The following is a 25,961-nucleotide window of genomic DNA, read 5'->3' as shown; positions in this document are numbered from 1 at the left end:
AATGCATTATTGATGAGAGCTATAAGTGTTACAGAGAAAGTTATGTGGTGAATTGAGTGAATAAATTAATTCTGGAAGGTAAGTGAGTTTGGGTCGAGCAGAGGGGTTTGCCTCCTGGTAATGATGTTCTGGATGTTTGAGATGGTTAAAAATTCACGCAGTTGCTTGGGGGACAACAGACTGAGTCTCGCGATGGATGCAAGGGTGGGTCAGCCCAGTCATTCAGATCATCACAGTGTGATTTGTGCTCTCACTGTCTAATCTGCACCACTGTATCTTCATCCATCCATCCATCGTCCGCGCTGGTTAGCCAGCGCAGGGCTTATTACACTTCAGTTTGGGATCAGTAAACAATACTTTGAGTAAGAAACCTGGAAATGTGGCCAGTTGCGGTAAATACTCCGCACACGGTACTTAACTGGAATTGAAATTTCTCGCCAGGTTACCTGCCCTCAGAAAGGGGTTCAAGCTGCATTCTGCCAGCTGGTTTGGGTAAATGTCTACTAATCAACCACATAAGTTTGTCTCGATGAGGGAACAATTAAGTAAGCGTACAGTGTCCCCTGTTGTCCCAAACTCGTTGGTGAGGTAGCTAAAGAGGCCTGTTGCCAAAGCCAGGTTTATAAACAAATCAAATTTGGTGGCTCCTCCTTTCTCCCTCCATCTTGGCCATCAGCCCAGCCCCCATCCTCCCACTCCCCCCCGGTCCATGCTGCAGCCGTGTTCCTCCCCACCGGCCGCTCCCAGCCATGCGGTACCTCTTTACAGCTCAGACAGTTTGTTCCATTATCTGACAGCACCTCTCCATATAGTGGCGGGTTATCAGCCCCCTGTGGGAGATCACATTACCACCCTGCCCCCCCCCCCCACCGCCTGACAACGTGATGCCCTCCCCAGGGTTCACCCCTAAATCAGATGCCTATCGGTACCTTTGTGATGAATAGGTAAGCCTTGGAGGGGGAGGGGGGAGATTACGGCAGGGTTCTGTAAGGCCCCCTCCCCTCAGCTATCTGCGTTTCCACATGGGACTGAGCTGTCATACTAAGCACCTCGCACCCCATGGGGGGGGGGGGGGGGGGCTCCTGACATTCTCGGCACCTCCATGTTTCCTTGAAACATTTTGGGGACTTTCGGAAAGCCGTCCCCAGGTGGCCAGGCTTGATGGTGACTAGTGCTTTCAGCTAAAGCATCTCTCCAGGTGCCACTTCGCAATGTTTTGATGTCAGGGAGGCTGACGGAAACTGATCTTTTTCCCAGAATTTTCAAACGCATCAGCTTCTGTATTTGGGAAAAATCCCTTTAGTCGCAGGAGGATGAGCCATTATAGATGACTATAGTGATCTTCGGGCTTCATGGTCCTCGCAACGCGGCACTACGTTGCCATAAATTAGTCCCAATGGCTTCATCTGACACTATGCGACCTGCCCATGTACCGAGAAGAGGCTCTGATTGGGCTCTCATTTCATTGCCTCAGTGGTGCCTCCCCTCCTATTGGCAGTGGTGCTGGTCACTCTGCCGCCTCGTCCACTCTTTGCCGTGTGATTGATGAGGGCGAGTGACTGGCCCCATCTGCCTGCAGTGTGAAATGGGAAATGCCTCAATTAGTCTCTCGGCAAAGCCGTCGCCCCGATGGGTCAGAGGTTAAACTGAGACAATGATAACTTTTGAGGAGTGGTCTGCATCAGCCGCAGAAGTGGAAATCGTCCCCAGGCAAGATAGCTCACATTAGTTAACAGCTGTGTGGTTTCACCATCTTTTTGGTCTGTGGTGGTCTGTACCTGACAGTCCCAGCTGAGAAATATCACATCCTGTTAACTGAACTTTAAAAAACCAAAACAGCCAAATGAACCATGCATGCTGAGCTCTGGCGGGGGGGTCAGAGAGGATCTTACATAAAGATGTTACTAATACTGTCCTCACCTTTGAAATAACTAAGATGCTTTGTACTGCATTTTGAAGGAATCTATAGTACATTATAGATGAGAGCTTCATAAAGCATTCATAATGCATAATAAACATGGCTATAATGCCTTATGCCTTTTCAGAAATGTTTATAGCTGCGTTTATAATGCTTTATGAATGTATTATAATGTGTTGTACTTTTATTTACCTATCTGAAAAGCTTATCTAGTATGGGACCACAGAGAATGTGGAGCCCGTCTCAGGCATATGGAATAAGGCAGGGGGCACCCTGGAGGGATACCAGTCCACCACAGGGCAAATTTTAAGATGTATTTTTATGTTTGTATATGTAATAATTTTACTGTGGATTGCTTACTCTTGTCTCTATCTGGTTCTCCATATAATCCAAAAATGTTTGTGCCTCAGCCAATTTTAATATATTACCGCTCTCAACCCCCCCCCAATATTAATTATTGGATTTTTTTGGTATCTTATACATGCTGTAACCTTTGACCCCATTTACCTTTGGCCCATTCCACCCAATTATTAGCCAAAATGACAAATCTGATCTCCCGACGGCCGCGCTGTAAATTGCCTCTCTGCACGGTCCGTCCCGTTTGCGCCAGCTTGCAAACAAAAACGGACCGGCGCGTTAATTATGATGGATTCTGTGCTGAGGCCCTCTTAGGACAATCGCTCCCATAATGCCATGCACCGGCCTGACCTCTTGACCCGTCTCAGGCCACGCAGAAAGAGGGAAATCTATAAGCAGATTTCCAGGCGAGAATGACCGGTGGAGCCGTTGTGCGAGGGCCCTGTTTGCAGGACAAACACAGTGAGTCACAGAGGCATCGCAGCTGGGCAACAATCCGGCTCTTCCCCTCTTAATATCCTCCCCACGACAAACAGAGGCACTGTAAAATATGCAAATCTGCTGGAAACCTTAATGAAATACAATCTTTTTTTTCCCCAACAAATGGAATGTAGCTTTGAAGGAGCAGGGACCACAGCCACGTCAGGCTGGTTTTCTTCGCGCCTGTGGGAAAGTTGTCATCTTTGAACCCTGCGACAACCAGCCCCCCCCCCCTCCCCCCTCCCCACACCACGGCAATGGACCTGTCACCGTGCAAATCACGGCCTTTCTCTGGACCCGGGACATTCAAGCAAACGGTCCTGCAGTTTCCTATCAGCTGTCGGTTTAATTCCACTTCTTCCCGTATCTGCCGCCTGTTTGCCGTTTATTTTGCAGCATGTTTTAAAATAGATGCTACATTTTTGTTTCATTATGATTGCCTATAGAATATGGAAATTCCATTGTGAAATAATTATAAGCCGCCTTTTATGCAAAACAATTTTTTTGTTACACCAGTCCTCCCATTATGAGTCTGGCTCCTTAATCACTAACTGCCGGCTCGGTGTCTTTGTGCACTACAGTCGAATCAGAGACGTTGAGACGTGCTCAGACACCTGCCACAGTGCCGGCATCGGGTGCGAGGAGTCAGAGGCCTGTCACTCTTTACACCTCTCATGAGCAGTGCGCTGGGCTTTACAAGTTGTGTGATAATCCCACCTTTTATAGCCGCTAGCATGGGGAGTTACTCTACATCTGTGTGTGTGTGTGTGTGTGTGTGTGTGTGTGGTGGTGGTGGGTGGGCGGGGGGGGCGGTTAAACACCTCTCCCGCTGCCTTTAAGGCCGATGTGTTAACCCAGTGAGAAAGCTCTCCAGCAGAGCAGCACATGGAAGGCTGCAGCCCTCTCTGTACCCAGGGGCACTCTGAGACCCCAACGTGGGGCAGCCCTCTCTGTACCCAGGGGCGCTCTGAGACCCCAACATGGGGCAGCCCTCTCTGTACCCAGGGGCGCTCTGAGACCCCAACATGGGGCAGCCCTCTCTGTACCCAGGGGCACTCTGAGACCCCAACATGGGGCAGCCCTCTCTGTACCCAGGGGCGCTCTGAGACCCCAACATGGGGCAGCCCTCTCTGTACCCAGGGGCACTCTGAGACCCCAACATGGGGCAGCCCTCTCTGTACCCAGGGGCGCTCTGAGACCACAACATGGCGCAGCCCTCTCTGTACCCAGGGGCGCTCTGAGACCACAACATGGGGCAGCCCTCTCTGTACCCAGGGGCGCTCTGAGACCCCAACATGGGGCAGCCCTCTCGGTATCCAGGGGCGCTCTGAGACCCCAACATGGGGCAGCCCTCTCGGTATCCTGGGGCGCTCTGAGACCCCAACATGGGGCAGCCCTCTCGGTACCCAGGGGCGCTCTGAGACCCCAACATGGGGCAGCCCTCTCGGTACCCAGGGGCACTCTGAGACCCCAACATGGGGCAGCCCTCTCTGTACCCAGGGGCGCTCTGAGACCACAACATGGCGCAGCCCTCTCTGTACCCAGGGGCGCTCTGAGACCACAACATGGGGCAGCCCTCTCTGTACCCAGGGGTGCTCTGAGACCACAACATGGGGCAGCCCTCTCTGTACCCAGGGGTGCTCTGAGACCCCAACATGGGGCAGCCCTCTCGGTATCCAGGGGCGCTCTGAGACCCCAACATGGGGCAGCCCTCTCGGTACCCAGGGGCGCTCTGAGACCCCAACATGGGGCAGCCCTCTCTGTACCCAGGGGTGCTCTGAGACCCCAACATGGGGCAGCCCTCTCGGTATCCAGGGGCGCTCTGAGACCCCAACATGGGGCAGCCCTCTCGGTACCCAGGGGCGCTCTGAGACCCCAACATGGGGCAGCCCTCTCGGTACCCAGGGGCACTCTGAGACCCCAACATGGGGCAGCCCTCTCTGTACCCAGGGGCGCTCTGAGACCACAACATGGCGCAGCCCTCTCTGTACCCAGGGGCGCTCTGAGACCACAACATGGGGCAGCCCTCTCTGTACCCAGGGGTGCTCTGAGACCACAACATGGGGCAGCCCTCTCTGTACCCAGGGGTGCTCTGAGACCCCAACATGGGGCAGCCCTCTCGGTATCCAGGGGCGCTCTGAGACCCCAACATGGGGCAGCCCTCTCGGTACCCAGGGGCGCTCTGAGACCCCAACATGGGGCAGCCCTCTCGGTACCCAGGGGCGCTCTGAGACCCCAACATGGGGCAGCCCTCTCTGTACCCAGGGGCGCTCTGAGACCCCAACATGGGGCAGCCCTCTCTGTACCCAGGGGCGCTCTGAGACCACAACATGGCGCAGCCCTCTCTGTACCCAGGGGCGCTCTGAGACCCCAACATGGGGCAGCCCTCTCGGTATCCAGGGGCGCTCTGAGACCCCAACATGGGGCAGCCCTCTCGGTATCCAGGGGCGCTCTGAGACCCCAACATGGGGCAGCCCTCTCGGTACCCAGGGGCGCTCTGAGACCCCAACATGGGGCAGCCCTCTCGGTACCCAGGGGCACTCTGAGACCCCAACATGGGGCAGCCCTCTCTGTACCCAGGGGCGCTCTGAGACCACAACATGGCGCAGCCCTCTCTGTACCCAGGGGCGCTCTGAGACCACAACATGGGGCAGCCCTCTCTGTACCCAGGGGTGCTCTGAGACCACAACATGGGGCAGCCCTCTCTGTACCCAGGGGTGCTCTGAGACCCCAACATGGGGCAGCCCTCTCGGTATCCAGGGGCGCTCTGAGACCCCAACATGGGGCAGCCCTCTCGGTACCCAGGGGCGCTCTGAGACCCCAACATGGGGCAGCCCTCTCTGTACCCAGGGGTGCTCTGAGACCCCAACATGGGGCAGCCCTCTCGGTATCCAGGGGCGCTCTGAGACCCCAACATGGGGCAGCCCTCTCGGTACCCAGGGGCGCTCTGAGACCCCAACATGGGGCAGCCCTCTCGGTACCCAGGGGCACTCTGAGACCCCAACATGGGGCAGCCCTCTCTGTACCCAGGGGCGCTCTGAGACCACAACATGGCGCAGCCCTCTCTGTACCCAGGGGCGCTCTGAGACCCCAACATGGGGCAGCCCTCTCTGTACCCAGGGGCGCTCTGAGACCCCAACATGGGGCAGCCCTCTCTGTACCCAGGGGCACTCTGAGACCCCAACATGGGGCAGCCCTCTCGGTACCCAGGGGCACTCTGAGACCCCAACATGGGGCAGCCCTCTCTGTACCCAGGGGCACTCTGAGACCACAACATGGCGCAGCCCTCTCTGTACCCAGGGGCGCTCTGAGACCACAACATGGGGCAGCCCTCTCTGTACCCAGGGGCACTCTGAGACCACAACATGGGGCAGCCCTCTCTGTACCCAGGGGCACTCTGAGACCACAACATGGCGCAGCCCTCTCTGTACCCAGGGGCGCTCTGAGACCACAACATGGGGCAGCCCTCTCTGTACCCAGGGGCACTCTGAGACCACAACATGGGGCAGCCCTCTCTGTACCCAGGGGCACTCTGAGACCCCAACATGGGGCAGCCGCGGGTCTATGTCTCAAATGACAGCTAAGGCACGTTGTCACTTCACTCCGACTGTACATCAAACACAAGTATATATAAAGTAAAGCTCTTTAATACAGTACACTATTCTGAATAAGTTTATGGAAGATATTTAGATACAGACGCTCTCTGGGTTACAATGGTCCGTGTTACGATGTTTTGACTCTACGGTAAGTATTCCAGTTCTGTTCTGTTTTTCACTTTCAGTAAGTTATTCCATAAATGGGATATTCTGCACTATTGTAAAGTAGGCTTTGTGTTAATGATTTTGCCCAATTCTAGGCTAATGTAACAGTTCCAGGCGTGTTTAAGGTAGGCTATAGGCTAGGCTATGATGTTTGTTAGGTTAGGCGTTCTGTATTAAAATGCATTTCTGCCTTACGATATTTTATGATAGGTTTACCGGAATGTATCCCCATTGTAACCCAGGGAGTATCTATAAATATCGGGCATATTTCACTATTAGTAGTTATAGGGCACCTGGGGGTTTGTGGTACTACCCTTTTCAGCATAAAACAGCAGAATTGTTCTGGAACTTACACTTGAACAAATCCTTAACTTATGTCCATGTGACTTCTGGCCTGCTGTGATGCAGAATGTATTTATATGTGTGTGTGTGTGTGTGCGTGTGCGCGCGCGCGCGTGTGTGTGTGTGTGTGTGTTTTAGTGTACATTCCAGAAAATATCGCACAATGTCAGGAAGTTGTGTGGGCAGATTTTGAAAATAGTTAAAAATGATTCTGGTTTGCTTTATTCTTTTTTGTCATTCTTCTCTTCGTTGTGTTATTTGAGGCTGGTGTCTGTAGTCATCGTCAGTCTTTATCACGTTTTATTTTAAACAGTTACATATTGGTGACCCCCCCCCCCCCCCCCCAATGTTTGCTTAAATGAAGCCTTTCATAAACCAAGTTCAAACATTCAGCACCCAAGGCCATGCTATTTTCCATGAAAAACTGAAAAAAACCTGCTCTTTACTATGTAAACTTGAGTCAGTGTTTGTATTTTTCAAAAATTCCATTTTTGGGCACCCTTGACGAAGCCGGGGCCGGGGGGATGGGGGGTGTGAAATACTGTCTGGATGTTCCCCACGGACTAATGTTTTTCATCAGGATACACTGTGCCTTTTGCTATCTCCAAACACTGTGAATGACACACTCCTGTGTCCCATTTGAGACCGAAACTACTGGGTGGATTAGCAAGGTCGCTTTGAAAATTTTGTGGGGGGGGGGGGGCACAGGAGAATGCCCCCTGTCTAGCGGCAGTGGGGGGGATGGAGGAGGTCTCAAACTCAACAAGCGACAATTCCCAGAATATTCCTAGTCATCAGCTGTATGACATCATTGCTGACTGGCAGTGAAAAGGCAGAGTTCAAGGAAAACAACTACCATTGTGCAGATAGGACTCATTTATCTGGGAATATTCATGTGGACTCGTGGACAGTTTGGTGCATGATATTGTTTTAAAATTAATCATTTGTAGATGACAGGTTTCCTCCAGCATTCAGGAAATGGGGTGACTTGTGCTGAGCAATGATTCTGCTTTCATAATTAAGATAATGTGAACATGTGAAGGTGTGATCCACTCGGTTTTTATGGCGAAAGCCCATATAGGGATTGCAGGAATACAGGGATTGTCCACTGAAGTGTTCCGGGAATAAACCAAATGCCAGTATCATCATAATAACAAAACTGAAAAATATTCAAGAGGAAAGAAAGAACTAGTAAAGATTACATTGTAGCTACTTATTTGATCACACATTAGTGATAGTCGGCTTTCACTGGGGGGTCCCAGGTTAAGGTGAAGACCCCTGTTCTAGTTAATATAACATTTCGTTTTGTGTTGTATGTGTCATATTTAATATGAGGAAATGTTTCTGCATTTGATATGTGGTCATGTAACGTACACAGGCAGATCAAATATCTGTACTATATACAAAGAATTGATGTGCATGTTTATGTATATAACGTAGTATATACACGGATTGATGAAATATCTACATGTATCTGCACGTGTCGCATGTACACAGATGAAATGTATTTATGTGTGTATATATCGGAGTACATACACTGACTGATTTGTTATACAGTAGATGCTAATACAGTAAATCAAGGTGGAATTTCCATAACAGAAATATGTCTGTCATTTCACACTGAAACTTTCTCAAATATCTGTATGTCTTCAGCACTGTGCTGATACTGCTCATCACTGAAGCTGGAGGAAGCCTGGGATCTACTGCTGGTGTACGTGTGTTATGAGGCACTCGGAAATTTAGATAAACAGCTGTCACGGGTCCCATGGGGTGATGAAAAAAGCACAAGTGGGTATTAGCATCAGTACTGTGTGTCCATGGAAGGTGTACAGGCAAAGTCACTCTTTGGCTGGATTTGGTGCTGATGTCCCTGTATGATTAAAAAAGGCCTGATTGTGTGTTTGTGCCGTGAGACGTTTAGTCTGCTGTCTGTCTCCGACCGCAGGCGGAAATCTGCTTTGGGAGTTACGGTCAAACATCACGTTGAGCAATAGCTGGGAATGCAGCACCCTGATTCTTAATTATTAATGCTAAAAAATAAAATGTCTCTCAGCAGCTGTGACCTGACACAATAGAAAGTCCCCTTTTCCATTCAGCAAAAGATAATAATGACTTCCACCTCGAGTTCAGATGTTTGATGTTTTTGATGAGATTCTGGTCAGATGACTTACCACAGGATGCATAATGGACTTGGGAATCACCACTGACATAGTTTAGGAATGTAATCATTTTGATAAGTATAACAAATAATACAATTGTAAATGGTAAGTATGACCATGCATGGCTCTTATTTATTAAACTGACTGTGAATTTGGGAAAATTAAAAGCTGTATCTTAAACACAAAAAGCTAGATTAGGGCGGACTAAGTCAGCTTGTTCTTTCCTGTGATAAAGAAGCCAAACAGAAAAAAACAATAACCTTTTCCTCTGTTTTTCCCAAGCATTTCATGGATTCATTTTGCCCATAATGTACTTAATTGCATGGCTTCCTCACATCCTCCTCTCTCTCCCTCTCTGTTCCCACCACGAGTTGCTGTTCTTTTATATACTGCCGGTACCAGGGCGAGATGGTGGAATGGGGGGGGGGAGGGGGGGCGGGGGACTGGAAGGAAGAAAAAACATTTTTCAGGCATTTATACAAAGTGTGCATGTTCTGGGTCTTCCAGCCAAAACAGACTAGAACAGCAAGTACGAGAAAAAAGTCTGGGGGGAGAAAAATGTACGAAACTCAGCAGGTCACAAGCTGTTTTTGGAAATAAGAAATTGCCATAATAAAGCCGTCCCCAGAGCTGATTAATTCAGAGCCGGACATTATTCCGCGCCCTGATTCGGCGGATACACAGGCACTTGGGCATGTTTCGCACAAATTTAATTACGGGTCTTAGTGAGCGGACGGCTCTTTAAAGAATCTCCTCTCTCCGTCTCCCACTTCAATACCTGATGATGTCATGTCCTATTGTGGGCTTGTGGAAATTCTTCAAATCAGCTGCCAGTCATGACCTTGCCCCTTCAAAAGTTCTTTCTCTCTTTCTTTTCGCTCTCGTCTTTCATTCTTTCGTTTTTTTTTCCCTCCCCTTCATAACCAAAGTCCCTTTTTATGGGTTGATCAGGCTTACCCATTTGTATGCTGCTGCTGTTTTTGAGTCCGTTTTATGAGAAATGTGCCCCGCTTTTCTAAATGTACTGTTTTTGTAATGTCTGCTAACATTTCTTTATTTTCCCACTTTTTTGTGTTTTACATCATATACAGTTTGATAACGTCCAAAAAGGGCACTTAAATGGTTATAATAACATTTAATGATAAACTAAAATTATAGTCACGTTTTGTGCAGAATTCTGGGTGTTTCCTTAGTATTTTTAAGAGTAAGACTGTAGCATCACAAAGTGTGACGTTAAGCAGGCTGTGTGGAGCTCCTCACTGACAGCCTGTATTTCCCGTTTAAAATGTGTCAATTCTGCAGTGTTTGCCTCAGCCAGAAAGATCTAAGGGACGTGATTTAAACTTATTAGTTATTTTAAGATTCAACAGGTGTGACTAATCGTGCACTGAGTGTGTTTGCTGTTAATCTTTTTCTGTTTATTCTAAAACTCAGCACATAAACAGCGCTGCCAAAGTGACCATTAGATCACCATTTCCCACGTGGCTTCATCATAACCCGTTTCTTTTTTTACTCTTGGGATAGTCAGACTGAGTCAGAGTGAGAAGCAACAATAAGCCATAAACAGGTCCGGACGCGGCGGCGGGACTAGCGCAATGCTTCTCGTCTTTTGTCCGGCCTTTTCCTTTTCTTCCTGTTCCCTTGGCCATCTCTCGCGTCCCCATGATTGTGGCTCCACTTACATGCTTAATTGCCTCGCTGCTTATTAGTGATACAATTACGCAGGCCTGAGACTCTGCTGTGAGCAGCCATCTGTGGGTAAGAGTTACTATTCAAAAGTATCTTTTATTTGCGCCAGTGATATTGTCACATGCAAATAGCACACCATTGTACAGAATCCATATTTCATAGCCGGTCTGGCAGAGCAGAGACTTTCTTTCCGCCTTTTCCCTCCTTTTGTGAAACCTGCAATTCACATCCCGAATCCTGTAGGAAACTGGGACATAAGGAGGAAAACTTTGGGACTCATTTGAGGGGCAGAAAAAGCACTAGAAGTCTTTTGTTTTTGAAGTGTACGCACTTGTTCTCCGCAGGTAAATAGACGTACACACTGGGAAAAGCGCAGAGAGCAGTGCCGTTTAAGTACCAGAGTCGTTTTATTTTGTTTTTTAGCCTGTGTGATTCACAGCTTCACCTCTTGCTCCGGAACATTCTGAAATTGTTCCTCGGGGGGCTCTGGGTTTTAATGAGCCATTTGAGCAGCACCAATGCTGGCTTCCGATGCCGCAGCGGTGTACGTATCCGCTGGGGCCTGGGCTGAGGTGGACGCTGTACTGGGAAGGGGGTGGCGGTTCAGTTTACACCCCATGCTGGAGTGTGAAGTGGAATTTGTGCACATTTATGGCTTGTGAAAATCTGCCTCTTTGGTCTTCTGCAGACCAGAGGCCAGTCTGTGCCTGGACTGCAGTTGAGGGGACACCAGGGATAGAGATGTTCATGGTTATCAGGCTTTTGTAGATTCCACAAAGGAATACCCAACCCAGTTCAGAGACCAGTATGGACCTCAGGGTCACTGAGCCAATGTACAGCAAAGCCTGGCTGACACTCACACTGAATTTGCCGTGCACCAGAGCAAAGAATTAAAGTCAGGACATATACCTAAGCCTCCATCTTCTCTAATTGGCCTTGTCAATTTTACAGAGGTAGAACAGAGATGCCTTATTAATCCCTGTGAGGAAATTTGGTAGTTTGCATATATGTAGACTTAGATGCCATGAGAACTAGAGGCACACACAGGTGAGGGTTTTCTCAACCACCCAACAGTGATATGATTACTCCGCCATCCATGGGATTTGAACCCACAACCTTCCAGACACGGTCACTGAGCCCTAATCTCTTGATCTACCCAATACCCCCTAAGTTACTGTTTCAGTTTCTATAATGCTTCTTATATCCAGACAAATACTGGCATACAGACTACAGAAACTGAAGCTGTTGACTTGTGCGTCTTAATAGAGATGAGAACGATCATTTTTCCCAGGTAGTCATCAGTTTGGAGCCCTGTGAAATATACACTTATATTCTGGGGAATTTACATACTGAATGCTGGGATGTGCAGTTACCACTTGGGCCCAGAAATAGGAACCTGTGTGGGGCCTTCACCCTGCGCTGAGGTCAATAGCTTTCTCACATTACCCTGAAACAGACCGTGTCCCTCTGTAATAATCCAGGTGACGAGTCCATTACCAAGCAGGCAGCGGATTGAGGGATCGGTGCCGCAGGCTGCACGTAGAACTAGAGCAGTAATAGGCCCTGGGGGGTCCATGACCGGGATGTGAGCAGGGCAGTGGTTATCTGAGGGGGACGGGCTGGGAGTCGCCTATCCGGAACTGGAGCTGCCCCGTTTCTGGGGTCTTCGCCTGAGTTTGATGCTGTACCGCACCTATATTCATGTGTATCACATAGCATATGATTTAAATATGCTATCATTCATGTTAATACTAAGGCTGGCATTGAGTTTAATTATTTAAATAGTTCTACCAATTATAGAACAAAGTATTTATTTCATCCCGTATTCAGTAGTATCAGATATCAAGTTTTTAATGGTTTATATATTCTTAATAATTAATCTGTGTATCACTCATGGTTGTTTAGATGTAGTAATACCTGCTAAATTTAGATAATAAACCATACTGGTCATATTTCTCAGAATGGACATCAGATATTATATGCGTGATGTAATTGTTTCCAGCTGTCCGTTAATGTCGTTGCTATCTATGGATGCGTGAACGTGGATTTGGATGGTACCTTTGGGGTGTTTGGAGGCTGGCTAGAAACCAGGTTTGTGAGTTAAAGGAAGAGAAAGGAGACAGTCTGTTTGTGGGTAAATCAGTCGGTAGTGGAGAAGGGCTGCTTTCACTGTGCCCAGATTAACACATTTAGAAATTCTAACTCTCCCCGTCTGACATCTTTGTGCAGGAATAAAGAAAAGGAACCTTTGACAGCTACATTTTTCACATCATCGGGGGTGAAAGGAACAGGCCTTTTGAAAGGCACTGAGGCTCGGGAAAATTGTTTGTTGACCACACAACAATCATTGTATGGCTGCTGTCAACCGGGCTCCGGCAAGAGGAATTCCTTTGGGAAGCAGATTAATAGTTCATTTTCATGGCAGTCACACAGAGCAAAAGAAAAGAATGAGAACAGCTCTGTAAAAATACACCTCTTCTTAGATTATGTTGCCATTGTGCAGACGAATGAGGAAAAGGCATTTTTAATGTTCCCCATTGTCTGTCCATATTTCCCCCCTTTCGTTTGTGCCTGCTATATGATAACTTCTGGAATCTTCTTTAATCTGCCGAATCGAATCTCACAACTCATTTCAGACCTTCCCCTTTATGTTCAACTGATATTTCGCTCATGATTTCATTGACGTAGCTGAAGCAAGATCCACATTTCAGACCCTGAGCAAGTTCTCAGTGACAAGATACAAGTGACTATATATTTAGCAAAAAAGTGTCCCTTAAAGGTATTGAAGTATTTTTAAGAGTTCTACAGGAATTTGCCACATGATCTGACAGCATGTCGATATACACTTTTCAGACTTGTGTCACATTTGAGCCATCAGAAGGAAGTACCCAATTCTGTTATGCCAAATCAATCGCGGACAGACACTTTATGGCACATAATGTCCCATATTAGTGCTTTTGATTTATGTGCCAAAGTGTGTAACTGCATTGTAAATAGTGTGTGATTGTGCATCTAATGTCAACAACTAACCCTTTACTCTGTGACTCACCAAATTGGGGTTTTATTGGAACATGAAAGCAGGGCTGGCTCCAGCTGAGTTGTGTAAAAGCGCCTTTATCGATCCTGCGTCAGGGGTGGAAGAAGCTTCCAACACCTGTGCTTTTAACAATGCCCTTACTTTTTCATGGGCACACAAATAAATCACGCGATATTAGCCCCGAGAGTGAGAAGGCGCTTTATCACATTTTATACTGCATTAATAATGTCAGCTGGTGTTTGAGAGGCTGGCTTGCGTGCGTCCGTCTCTCGTCCGCCGGTGAGATATGGAGGAGTACGGCCTCACGCGCTTCTCACGCGGTCCTCACACGTTTCTCACGCGGTGCCTCCGCAGCTCTCCTAAGCTCTCGGTTGTGTGCTGGTCGGTCAAACCAGCACCTTCCAGATGCTGGCTTGGGTCCTTCTTGTCCAGACTCTTTAAGTGTGCAGGCAATCCCGTTGATAATCAAAAGAGGCATTGCTTGTAATATAAAATAATAATTATTATACTCTTATTTATGTATATATTGTGTTTCTGGAATTATACATTTCAGACACGTTCACACTCTATCTGTGAAGATTTCCAGTTGACTGATTTTCATTAAATTAATAATTGCTAAACCATATTCCGACAAATATAAGTAAAAGATGTTTATTTAGTCATTATTAAGTACTTAATATTTAAATTTTTTCTAAAAGAAAAAATAAGTATAAAAGTGATTTACCTTTCATGAAATTTCTCAATATTTGTCCTGACAAAGTATCAAAATATACCTAGGCACAATATCTATTAGACATATTGCTATATATATCAGAGGTGTTTCATTTCATTACATTTTCTTTGCGTGTCTTTGTGATGTGAATGGTCTGGGCTCTCCCCATCCTCGTAGGTTTCAGGTTCCATGCCACACCTGTTTTTGGCGCACATCTAAGACAAAGGTCAGTCAAGGTCGCCGTTGCTCCAAACCCAGGGTTTGTGGGTATGGCCCCGGTATCCAGAGAGGCTCCTTGGCTCCTTCTCTTGGGATACCCTGGCCTCTTTTACCAGACACTCCACAGACTTGGAGGGGAGGGGGGTTCTGTGATCTGCTGTCTGTCCCGCCGCACGAGCATATATATGAGGATTTGCCCCACATCGACGGGCTTAATGCGTCATAAATGTATCATTTTACATCAACAACAGGCTGCCCGGTTGCACAGCGAACAATTATCTGTAAGCTGTGCAGCCGTAGCATGTGATGCACGGGCCCAGATCCCAACAGGCACTTAAAGACTTTGACCCCTTGCACTCCCTGCGATGTGGTTAACATGCGTTACTCGAGCGGTACCGACAGAGGAGACTGACCCAGCTGCTCACAGCCGTCCCACTGCCCTCAACCCGGCGCTGGGAATCTGCCTCTACCGGAACCTGCAGAGGCACAATTCATCTAATAAACTGTATTTCATCCCATGATTATTAAAGCTGGAAGTGAGTGAATTCACAGCGGCATCAGTCCTTCTAATGCGTTCATAGAGGGGGCACAGTGACAGCCAAAGACCCAAAGGCGTGCCCTAAAAGGTGCCTGTTTGAATCACAGCAGGAATTACGCTGTTGTCCCCTTCACCTAAGTGTTTAAACTCGTTTTATTAAAATAAATAAATAAATAAATAAATAACTGAACTGTGCTTGAGAGAGAAAAGATCCACAAAGTTTATGAGCAATTTTGGAAAAAGTACCATGGGAAAGCCAGCTCTGTGGTAAAATAATGTTCCAGCTTAACTTACGAACATCCTCAGATTGTTTTTCAGGCACATTTGCTCACCTTTCTCCCTTTTTACTTTGTTTTTATTTGGTTCCGTATTAAGGATGTTAGTTTAATCTACACACACGGATAAGTGTCATCTCTTCCTTGTCTCAGTTGAGGTTTAGAACTGGGCAATGGTTAATATTGACATGTGAAGTGGTCCATATATTGAATGTGTTGTCTGTAAACTGACTGACAAGTATTGTGAGCATTCCTGAATTAGGGAAGCAGACGTAGGATAATAAGTTGGATTTGATTTATTACTCTGAATGCAAGTTGAATTAATCGCTTAGTCCCACCGCACCACTGCATTTTGAGTCGAAAAATCATTGTTATGGTTAAGAAAAGGGAGATTATGCCAGCTTAATGAGTTTCAGTGGGTGAATGTGCTTTGGTGCTATTCAGAATGAAATCATATTTAATGGCTGACACTCATTTCATGGCAGTGTGCCTTTTTCTCTCCAGTGGGTCGGCCTCGTCAATGCGTGGCCCCCTTCAGAAAGGCGTGTGACGAGAGAGGGCCACCGATAGCCAGATAGGGACTTACATTCATTAAAACAAGGACAAAAAATGTGGGACGAGGAGTGAGAAACTGGAGAAAGGCTCTAATGAGCATGTAATGTCGGCTCTCCGTCACGGGGGCCCGCCAACAGACCTGGAGGCTCGCTCCCGAGCGGGACGGGCCCCCCGCTTTGGGATGCTCCTCATTCCCGCCTACTGCCCCAACTCCCCCCCCACCCGAGCCACACCTCAGGCACCCCCAGAAGACCAGCAGATATCACAGTTGGTCCCGGAAGCCATGTTGCCGTGGCATCAAAGTGGGCATTCTGTCACCAAACAGCCCTGGCGTCTTCCTCCACCTCCGAGCCCCACAAAGCCGCCGTTTGTCCCAGCGCCCTGTGCTACGGCACGCAGCTATATTTCCGCAACCGCCGTCGCATTCATTTGCAAATCGCCCTGCCGCTTCCAGTTCCCCTGGGCCTGAAATACCTCTGGAGCTGCTAAAGAAAGCGGAGCGGAGCGCGAGCTTGGCTGCCTTCCCTGAGAGCCTCTATATTGTTTGCTTCTCTTTTCTGCACTGTTGTTTTGTATGTTTCCCTCTATATGGCATTGATGCAAAAATGTTTGGCTGCACTGCACATCCTTCTCAGAGGGCCTGGTGGAAGCCGTCCTGAAGTGCCACAGCCCCCCAAAGATTCGTTAGCAACGTGAGGGTCACATTCCTGCATTTTTACAGTGTTTCGCCAGGCTTGCACCTGGCCACAGCGGACTGGGCCCTGCATGGCAGCTAAAGAAGACTTTCTTCAATTACATTAGATGCTTACCAGTACCCTAATCCAATCCGGTCCTCGGGGACCTATAGCCGGTCCACGTTTTTGCTCTCTCCAAGCGTATGTGCTACTTTATTCACCCCTCGTGAATCTACACACTGTAGCGTTCAGGTTGGCTGAAGCAGCTCATTATCGATTCACACGGCCCGTGATAAAAGCCAGTTATTAAAAACCCACCTGTAATCCGCTGCTGAACACAATCGGCACGACGCCGGGGAAAAAAGAACCGCGTGCTTTATTAAGCCGGGCAAGATGTCTCACTAGACTGGTTTCACGGGTTAAATGAAAGTGTGTGGAAGGCAGAGGAATGTTAGCATGTAAGGTGGTCAGGAGGCAGGCTGAGACACAGGGAAAGCAGACACTGGTGGTGGGTGCAATTTATGGCAGTTTATGAGGTTTATGACAGCTGTGCATTGTGAAGTACATTAGCGATTCCCACACTGTATAATGTTTTAATGCACGCCAGTCTTGGTCCTGCTCTTCTGTTGCACAACTTTCAGATGGGTTGAGAATTGGTGTCTGGGACAGATATGCCAGGACCTCCCCACAGCTGCCGTACTACAAGGTCTCTCGTTGATTGCAGTTGCCACTAAGACCACATAAACACTTGGTAGCGGATTACTTGCTTCACCACTTACTGGACCCAGCCTTAGCCCGTGTCCTGCTAAGCGGTGACATTTAGCACCCATTTGGCCGCCATTTTGAGCTCTGTATACCAAAAATGAGAACTCTTCTTCAGAGTGTTAATGTATCGCTAGGTAGTAGACATCCCTGTGGTGGTCTGGCCAAGGACTGTGATGTCATTGAATCTACCCGGAGGTCCCCCTGCCCGGGATCCCGCATCTCCAGTCAGTTTTACAAAAGCCCAGGCAGGATCCCAGTCTCCAGTAGCTCCCTGGATCGGTCAAAGTAACCCACGTTAGGACCCGATTTCCCATCAGGCCTCTCTCTCGTATTGGTGTCTTGAACAGCAAGAGTTTTTAGAGAAATCTGTGCTGATCTTAAAGGGTAATTCTGCTTCTTAGTGTGTCGATAATGGCTTAACTTTGCTGCAGGTCTGCCCAATAAACTCCTGTCTGCACACCTGACCCAATACGGATCAAAAGATCGACCATCCACGGCTGGCCTCATCATTTCTTTATTATTCATTCGTAATCTTTTAAAGTTATCCTTCATCATTTATTAATCCATTTAGTCATTATTATTATAATGTACTGTCTATTATTTGTTTATTTAGCAGAGGGAATGATCATACGTCTATAAAATTGTGGCTTTGTTGTACTAAGTTAGTCATCCCCTGTCTCTGTGCATGATCACTTCCTGTTTGGGCAAAAAGGAAAAAAATCATTGATTTTAAATCAATCAAATAACATTTTAGCTTGTTATTTGTGACAAGTAATCGACATGCAACACATAACAGACATATGTCAAAAGAGCTCCTGCATCCAATCGTATTTACACTCTTAAATAAGAGCCATTCTTTGCTGGTGGAGAGGAAAAGTTGGAGAGTTGTTCCTGAATGTATGTCCCACACGTCCTGTAGCTGATCATGTGTGTGTATCAGCATTAACCACGCCTCTTGTCAAAGCTTCATCCTAACTCTGCTTAAGCCCCGCCCAAAGCCCAATTCGCTCTATTTCTATTGGACAATCCTCTGACTGACGCCTACTCTGTCTAGTGACACACCTCATCCTTGAAAGAAAGGCAGAAATCCAGCTCAGTTCACAACATGTGTGCATATTAAAGGGAAATTTTCAAATCCAGCTTTTATTTTCAAATGACCAAAACAAAAACCAAAGTATGGTCGTTTGTTAGATGAAGGCAACCTGCAGAAACACCATCACCGTCCAAATTCTGCTTTGCTCTCTGTTCATCCTCTGGTGTGACGTTGGCAGTATAAAGAGAACATAAGAAGTAAACCAAAGAATAAAAAAGTACAATCATGCCGTTGTACTTTGAGACTTTTCCGCAGTTTCAGTTTCCCAAGCCCTTAGACAGTAGACAGTAATCAGCAAGGTCCTGTAGTCTGTGCTCCTAATTACAGAGCGCACATAATTACACAACCGTAAGGATGGGGGGGGGGGGACACACACCAAATCCACACATTGTAAATTCACATGGCACTTCTTAATGATACCTGGTTTTTCCAGAAGTGCAAATAATCCCATCAAACGGAACAATGGCTGCACACCTGCCTCCCCCCTACCCCCCCATTTCAATTACACATTCATACCATTCCATCTGTCTCAGCGACTCCTTTACTCGCCAACTTTCCTTCGGTATCTGAGTGCAGCGGCTCGGCGACGGAGGTTTATCGAATTACATGCTTTTTTCACTTCTTGGCACTACGTACGATATAAAATGCGTAAAATGTCTTTGCAATTTGCTAAATCGCCTGGTACATTTATGAAGCACCATAGGATTAACAAGATGCCAGACATGATATTGGGTTATGAGACCTGGAGCTGACTTTGTATACCGTCATTTTTAGGAAGAGCTGTTTGTGTGTCTTTTCTATGAGTCATGAGTCTGAAGTACATTGACGGCGACATCGGACACGTTGCCCAGGTGACGTCTCTCATTGTGAGGTTTGGTTCCAGAATTTGCCCGTTGCCCATTAATCTCTGCACCCTCATTTTACAGAGGACCCTCACAAGGAGGAACGCTATATCATCTGCAAGCGCTCCCATGCTGATATTATTAGATAATAATTAATTATAATAATATTGTCATGTTCATTAATAATACTTGTTGTAATTGTTGTTATTATTATTACTATTAATAATGATAATGGTAGTAATACAAACAATAATAAGAATGATAATAGTAATAATAATTATAATTATAGTAATAATAACAATAATAATAATAATGTAATGAGAATTATTATGCTATATTGTTATATGGGTGTGACTCGGTGGTGCAGTGGTTAGCACTGTTGTCTCACAGCTCTGGGACCCGGGTTTAAGTCTCCACCAGGGACCCATGTGTGTGGAGGTTGCATGTTCTCCGCATGTCGTCGTTCCTCCAGGTCCTCCAGTTTCCTCCCACAGAGGTTAACTGGAGTTCGCAAATTGCCCATAGGTGTGAATGGTGTGTGAGTGTGCCCTGTGACGGGTCAGCACCCCATCCTGAGTTATTCCCTGCCTTCTGGGACTGGCTGCAGACCCCTGCATAGGATAAACTGGTTATTGAAAGTGAATGAATTATTATTATTATTATTATTATTACAACAGAATGATATTTAACAGTTTTACTGCAGTATACTATTTTCACTGAAGTCATTCATTTTAGGGTTAGTCCCAAAGCTTCATACGTTTTTTAGATTTCGCTGGTGGCACGAATCATAAGCCCCTCATTTAGCGATAATGTGGGTCTGGCCCACAGGGCAGTTGTTACAGCAGTGTGATGTTTCCGTTCCACATCTTTTGATGATGTGTTGCAGCTATTTTCACTGAGCTGTTTCATTTTAGTATTATTATTTGTATGCTTTAGGCAGCAACAGACGTGTCCTTTGCTTAGCATTTATGCTAAATATGTTTAGTTACGGTTCACATTTGCATACAGGAGAACAGTCTCTGTGTTAATGAGTTGACCCGGAGTTGAAAGGTTAGCCCCCCTCCCAGTTGATTTGTCCGCACAGCGGGTCTATTGAGTCGGAGGAGGCCGCGCTGCGTGTGTAAAGACACGGGTGGGGGTGGGGGGGAGATTGCAGGCGGAGGGGGCTAAACGTCCCATTTGTAACGATCTACAGGCCAGCATGGTGCTGTACCCCCCCGGTCAAGTGGCCTTCAGATCTCTCCTCTCTCTAAGCCACTGACCACACAGCATGGGCTGCAGAACACACACAGGCACTCACTTAGCGGGGGGGGGGGGGGGGGGCGGGGGGGGGGTCACACGCATGCACCTCATGTACCTCATCACTAAAGTATGGATGTATCTGTTAACGTCACTGTCCATTAACCTGTTAATCTGCTTATGGGGATTTTCCAATAAAATTGTACCTTGGTGAAGAGGCATTACACATTTGTGTGGTATTATGCACATGTGTTGTTTGTTATTATGGTGATTAGCGTGTGCACATGTACACGTGTGTGATTTCCTGTTCGTCTGTTACGTAAAACATGGGTCTGTGACTCAGGGTTGCAAGTTAGGATGATTTCAAGGGCCCTAAAAATGTTTTTTATGTAATTGGATTGGTCTGGGTTGGGGAGCCCAATATGTAATGCATTCATGGGGCCCAAAATGTCTAGCAGCGCCCCTGCTGTGACGCTGTGAAACTTTTTGTAAGATAACCCTCATGACAAGCCATAGATATCAAGGAGCTTGCCCCCCCCCCCCCCCCTCAAAAAAAAAAAAAAAAAAAAACTAGTACACAATTAACTCGCCACCCCTGTGAGACGTCTGGATATGCCCCCCCCCCCCCAGACTGCATTCATAGAGTAAAGGCTTCATTTACGCCGGGCTGGTGTCTGAGACGGAGGTTGGGCCCATGTCTGCACGTCACAGCTGAAAGGTCCAAAGGCGGCGGATGTGTGAATGTGCCTGGGACTGGGGTGCTCCACTGACAAGGCCTCGCATTTATTAACTCCAACCCCCCCCATCCGCACTCACAAAACAAAACCATAGAGTTTTAAGTACACAAGTCCAGTCATTTATCTCTGTTTCGGCTGTGGGACTAAGAAGAAATGAAAACCGCCGTACGTCTGCGGTGTCCGACCCACAGAATATCTCTATAGCTACCTGCTCATTAAAATCCCGCCTTTTTTGGTTGAAGTCAGCCGAGGAAAAATGCTTTAAAAAAATTTAATTTAGGCAAAATCTAAAAAAAAAAAACAAATAAATCTGAAATTTTTCTGGCATTTGAGAATCTTTGTATTTTTTTCTGTTTTTATCATGCGGTATTTGTATCTTTCGTAGCAGTCTGCTAACTTACAGCCCTTTAGCTAAGCTACATTAGTATCTTACAGTCAATGAGACAGTGCTGCTTCCTGCTTTCAATGAACAAACAAACACATCCAGTCTGGTCTGCTCTCATTCTGTCTCCTGCTTGCTTGGCAGTAGAAAAACAGCATTATATAGTCCATTGAGGTTCCTTTTCACTTTGCCGGACGAATAATATTGTTTGGACAAATAAACGCAGACAGACAGATTGTCAGAATGTTGAAGAAAAACACTCCTGGTTCCTGTTCCCGCTGTGCAAAATGTAATTAGCTTTTCATTTAGGTTTAGCTCATGATTAAAGTTTGCCAGGATGCCGGGCCCCGTAAAGGGCTTTATGTCTCTCCCTGAACCCTTTCATTTGACCCCACCCTGCGTCTCCTAAGGTCACCTTCTTCCAGCCCGCTCCAAACCTTCTGTGATCTTCTGCCTTCCCCTCATAAATTAAGCTTGAGTCCTTAGTGCCACGCCATTATTTGCCCCCGCTTTATTGCGTGCGCTTTTTACGCCTTCTTGTTTGAAGTGAACACCGTTATCATTTCCTTCTCGGCCCATTTATGTCTCAAGATGCGTGTAATTAAGCAAGAGCCAGACATTTCCCCCAAAATGGGACCCTGTTGCAGTTATGTGTTATACACATTTAAAGGCAAATCTCTTTGTTTACTGAAGTAGGTGTGCTCAACAGAAAGCCAATTAGCCATTTATATATATATATATATATCTTAAAGGGTTTTCCAACTGGTGATTTTAATCTACAAACTCTTCCATATGCTGGACGGACAGTGGCTGTCGGTTTTTTCGTTCCGTATCTGTAAGTCTTGTAGTCATAACCGTTTTATCAAGATAGATTTTTTTGTTATTATTCCTCAACACCAGTCACTGCCCAGTCCACACACTACGGGCCGTAAGCCTGGTTGGGTCTGCGTTATTGTTAGTTTCTGTTGAACAGGGTTCCGGAACACTCTAGAAACATCAGACCTCACCCTTGCCTGCCTCGTGGACACCGGCCTGTGAAGGCAGAAGGCCAATCCCCGCCGAACATGGCTGCCTGTGTTGCCCATTATGCTAAATAAATGAAAAAGTAAATCTCCTTCAGTCCCCTAACTTCCACTTCCTTTTCTCTATGATGATTAATGAGTTACTTGCTGTGAACCGTGGCAATTTCATGTCATAGCTCTATGAATTTACAACCGGTGCCTTAAGCTAAAAACAAGGAAAAAACTTTTTTCCTCTCCAAGATAAAAAAAAAAATCCAAAGCGGAGACTTTAAGTGGATTAGGCTTGTGTGTCACAGCTGGAAGTAAGAACCCTGATCTCTCTGTGTTTTATTGGCCTGGCGTGGAGTTTGTAAAGTGCTCTGGGATTATGTCCTACTGGAGGGTCAGTTACAGGGCAGGGTCACTGCAGGTATGGGGTGGCCCCTCGGTATAAGTCCATCTGAAACTTGTCCCAGTGAAACCATTCTCTATGCCTTCCAGAATTAGAACTGCTTTCTCCTTTGTTGTAATACACAAACATGCACAGATATAGAAATGCATACCTGCAAATCTGTGCACTCAAAATGTGATTTTGTGAAATAAAACTCATTTTATTTTCTTCCATATATGAGCAGGGTTGGACTGGGATTAAAAATCAGCCCTGGATTTTTGCCTATACAGGCTCTCCACACATTGGCGGGGGGGGGGGGACCCATGATGCATTCTGCCAATCGGGGGGCTTCCCCCACAACAAATTTTGCTGACCCACAACCGCATCGGCCCACAGGGACAATGCCCAGTGTGCCAGGCGGCCAGTCCAGTCCTGCCTATGAGTAATTGCTTATGTTTATAACAGTTTCTGAAAGGCTGGATTTTATCATGTTTTTACACTCCGTGTGTATCTGTCATTTCCTCCATGCCTTGTAATACGCTGTCGGCCGCAGGCCCAAAGCACTTAACACTTCTGTGAGCCTCGCAGCCGTGCCCAACAGCTGCTTAGGCATTCGCTAGCAAGCAGCCTCGGTGGACGTCTGCAGTGAGTCTGTTCCTAGGCGGGATGGAAGCTGCGAGGTCGCGTCCACTCCGCTGGCCTCTAGAGGCAGCAGCCTTTTGAGGCAACGCGGGGCAGAGAGTGTGAGAAGCTGCAGCCTCCTGAACCGCCTTCAGTGCAGGTCCTGGTGTATAATTACCTCCTTGCAGAATGTGAAAAATCAGGATTCTAATTAGTATCACTGTTCTAATTAGAGATGCAGAAAGTATGTGCGTGACTCACAGCACAGTTTTAAAAGGGAATTAAAGTCTTTAAAGTCTCAGAGGGGAATAAAAAATGAGAATATTTATACATAAATGTGTGTGTGTGTGTGTGTGTTTGTGTGTGTGCACGCGCGCGCATGTGTGCAAGTACGTGCATATTTAAATGCTCACTGATTTTCAGTAAAACAGTTGCAACATAATTCATGCGAAATCCAGACCGTACCAGTTCTGTGAACCTTACACTTTTTATTTGTCCAAATGAAAGGGGGGGGGGGGCTGGAAAAGGGGGGGGGGGCAAGTTATGATGTTTTTCTCAATATGTCCTGAACTATTTGTACCACAAAAATAAATATTAATCTATAAGCAGACTTTGTTCCCAGCGAGCAGCGTGAGCTGCATGCAGTGGCTGGTCTCCTATTATCTCCCCCCACCCCCCCACCCCCCCTTTGTGTCCGCTGATTTATTTCAGCCCTGTCCTGTTCCCTGGGCGCTTGCTGCCTTCCCATTGTCTGGCCTTGTGTGAAAGAAGGAGCCTGTGGACGGCTTAGACAGTGGGAATATTTAACTGATTAACAGAAACTCTTTATGGAAAGATGCAGGGAGACAGAAAAGCAAAGAAAAATGTCCCGCAATTAGGTGTTAGGATTCCAACACAAGGCCCTGAAATCTGATTGGTCCAGCACTGTCCAGGTCAAAGGTTAGATGGAACACAGCAGAGTTCTGAATTTTTTTCTCAACCTTCACAGGGCATCTGAACCTAATGTTTGACGAGAAAAGCATTTTGTTGTTTATGATTCATGCTTATCGGGCCTCACATGCGACGTGCTGTTTATTGTACACTATCTCCAGTCTGTATGAAAACAGCTCTGCTGAAACAGGTGTTTTAGATACTTGGGGGGTCACTCTGCCCATGAATCTGAAGCCAAAAAAAACTTTAAAGGAACTCTCCTCCCCCCCCGAAATTCCACTCTTAGGCCGCGGTCATTATGAGTGAAGAGATTTCTTGTTAATTGATATTCAGATGAATGCAGACAGAGCCTGGGTAGGTCAGCACGCAGATGCTGCATGGCTCTCAGGAGGTGGAGGGAGTTCCGGAACCTTCCATGTATCCAGCCTGTTGCTTCAAGGAATTGGCGAAATGGTTCAAATGAAATTTTTGGCAGAAGTGGTCACTTAACTATCTTCTGAATAAGTTGGTGGTTTATAATTCCGCTAACCAAGTGAAAATGTGCATTTGGGTCTGTATAATGCTGCTTTTTTAAATACAATCTGGAGGACGGACTGTATTAAACACAAAATCCATAAACTTCATCGCCCTTCAGTTTAACCTGTAGATGAATTGAGTCATCAAAGTCAGCTTGCTGTCAGAAACCCTTTCTATGATGACATTTTATTATTTAGTTTATTGATTTACTTATTTGCTATACATTTTCTGAAGTTTGACCCTTTCCAGTATAACATACTGTTTTTGCCTGGTGATGGGTTTGACATTTCAGTCGTCGTGTCTAAGCGTCCTCTGAATCGTAACCTCGGCCAGACTCAGATTATGATCAATGATCAGACCGTCTCACTTTGCTGGGAATTTTCAGAATGGAAACTTGCTAAATCACCTAAAATCGCAGCCATCTGAAAATTACAAGTGTGCAGCTTTGATCTTGAAATGTCCTCGCTGTTCATGCACTTTCACTTTCCAAAATCATTGACTGGACCAGTATAATTATTTTCTTAGCGAATTGTACCTTAGAGACACACAAACACACGCATGCACACACACACATAAGAAGCCATGGCCCAGATTAATCGTTGATTGGTCATAGCCTTTCATCTCTTCTGATTGGCTGGTTAGGCCTGCGCAGCTGTTTTGGCAGCCAGCTGATGTGTGTGCAGTTCCTGCTCTGTGGTAATTTACTCTGCCTTGCTAATGTACGTCCC

This window comes from Paramormyrops kingsleyae, chromosome 11 (genome assembly GCF_048594095.1).
Source record: "Paramormyrops kingsleyae isolate MSU_618 chromosome 11, PKINGS_0.4, whole genome shotgun sequence".
NCBI lineage: Eukaryota > Metazoa > Chordata > Actinopteri > Osteoglossiformes > Mormyridae > Paramormyrops > Paramormyrops kingsleyae.
The sequence above is the reverse complement of the archived record's forward strand: the minus strand, read 5'-3'. Positions refer to the sequence as shown.